At 34.6% G+C, this 2,043-nt stretch overlaps 2 long non-coding RNA genes across 2 annotated transcripts in view; one reads left to right on the top strand and one right to left on the bottom strand.

Annotated features, from left to right (window-relative positions):
* Nucleotides 1-428: 428 nt before the first annotated feature.
* Nucleotides 429-2,043, bottom strand: part of LOC106942055 (uncharacterized) — a 4,795-nt gene continuing 3,180 nt past the window's right edge. The window contains exons 2-3 of the long non-coding RNA XR_001423531.1: nt 1,496-1,780; nt 429-518 (exon numbers count right to left, since the gene is read on the bottom strand). This is a non-coding gene — a long non-coding RNA (uncharacterized LOC106942055). The remainder of the gene's footprint in view (nt 519-1,495; nt 1,781-2,043) is intronic.
* LOC106942056 (uncharacterized) overlaps nt 516-2,043 on the top strand; it is a 3,503-nt gene continuing 1,975 nt past the window's right edge. Inside the window, exon 1 of the long non-coding RNA XR_001423532.1 lies at nt 516-912. This is a non-coding gene — a long non-coding RNA (uncharacterized LOC106942056). The remainder of the gene's footprint in view (nt 913-2,043) is intronic.

Raw genomic sequence — 2,043 nt, forward strand, 5'->3', positions numbered from 1 at the left:
TTTGTTGAAAGTCAATTACAAACATTTAGCCTGCTTTATGACAGAAAAAAAGTTTGATGTCACAAATATATGATTTTAATAGAGGCATCATTCAATTTGTACTGTAGAAAGAAGATGACAAGTGTTTCCTGAATTAACTTTATGTTCATTTCACTGCACACAAAGGACAGATTAAATATTTAAGATTGCAACAAATCTGTTGAATCTTTAACAAAATAGGTTCAGATTAACATGGGTGGATTCACAGCTACCTAAAGTTAACAATGAAATGTCTTCAAACTTACATGGATGTTCAAATATTTACTATAATCAATTAACAAAAGAAAACACCATAAAGCTGTGTATTCAAATACGACCAGTGTCAGTCTGTACAGATTAAGGAGACACCATAACATCTACCAACAGAGCAGGTTAACTACTGTAGTTGTTTGAAAGGCATCTTGGTTCAGTTGACGGCTCAGTTTGAAGCTTCAGGTTTTGGTGTTGAACCTCCCAGAATCTCAGCTGCTGCAGATTGTCTGAAGATGCAGAGAAAAGTACAGATAGACAGTTAGTGTTAGAAAGAAATTATGTTGATTTTCCTGAACAGCTGATGCACTGACAGACCTGACTGTGACAGAACATTACTGAACCTGAAAATTACTTGAGTCATCACAATGTATGTAGAATTTTTTCTTTTTATGTTGATCAAATGTTTTACAGTAAATGTTTTTCTGTGGAGGCTATTTTTGCAGTGGTGCTTTAAATAAATGCATAAAATATTTATTTTCTTAAGTATGTGTTTATTAGCTGTTAACTGTGTCAAAATATCAATTGAGAAAGAAATTAACTGCTTGTGAAAATCTAAACCATCTGAATACATTTTACCATCTACATTAATCAACTTGAAATGAAGACGAACAGAAGCAGCAGGTTTGTCCTGGTTTGCAGACGAGGTATATATTTGTTTAAGGGCCGATGAAATGGGGTCCAGACACAAACACAGTTTAATCTGAAGATTCTGGAGGATGTGTGAATAGGTCTGTTACCATGAAAAAAAATTACTGTATGATAAGTTGTTCCAAAGTTCTCAACAAACAATAATATAGTTCTTTTGAGGCCATGTTTAAGTTATATAATGGCAATGATGAAATAATAATGCAAGAACACATTCTCAAAAGTCATTAGACTTTAAATTCTAATGAACATTTAACACTGGAACTGGAAGACATTTTTAATATTCAGAATAAATAAAACGAATGAATTTTGAAGTATTTTTAAACAAAATTTATTTTCAATATAAGGTCTAATTGAGACCAAAGTACCAAACTGAAGACTTTTATTATCCAGTTTTTGGTAGAGAAAAAGAGAAACAATAAATCAGGCCAATGGAAATGATTGAGTTTGTTTTAATTTATTACATGATTAATTGATTTATTGATTATTCTGACAGGCCTATGTGTGAACATTAGACTAAATCCTTAAGTATGTTGAAAAGTCAACATAAATGAAGTACCTTTCAGTTTGTTATGGTGAATAAAGTCTAGCAGCAGATGATGTTCCTGCAGGTTCAGATCTACCTTCATTACTGCTGAAGCAACAAAATACAGTTTCAGTGATAGTGACCAACATCCATAACTGCCATAATCTCCTGAAGATGCTTGCCGACTTCGGCATCATAAAACCAGATCAACCTGGGTTAAAGTTAAGACTGAAGACAGACTATCAAACTGTGAAGAGTGAGACAATAAAAATACACGGACTCAGCTCCCAACAGCTAACGTAGCATAGCTGACATAAACTTTAGCTCCCGCTAACAGAAACATATGAGGAGGGCAGAGTATCAAAATACCAGACATATAAAACGTAACCTGAAATCATTTATAATTACTCCATGTGTCATTATAATCGGAGAGCAAAGCCTGCAGGTTTAACTTCTACTTACTTCAGAGGACAGACCACCGGGACGCTCCGTCTCTTCTGGGTTTGCCTGGCTATTTTTCCGGCCAGTGAACCATTCCGCCACCTAGTGGTCCTTTTTCAGACCACTTAGTCTCCTGTACC

This window comes from Poecilia latipinna, unplaced genomic scaffold, assembly GCF_001443285.1.
Source record: "Poecilia latipinna isolate Pla-1442-1.1 unplaced genomic scaffold, P_latipinna-1.0 Scaffold4012, whole genome shotgun sequence".
Lineage (NCBI taxonomy): Eukaryota > Metazoa > Chordata > Actinopteri > Cyprinodontiformes > Poeciliidae > Poecilia > Poecilia latipinna.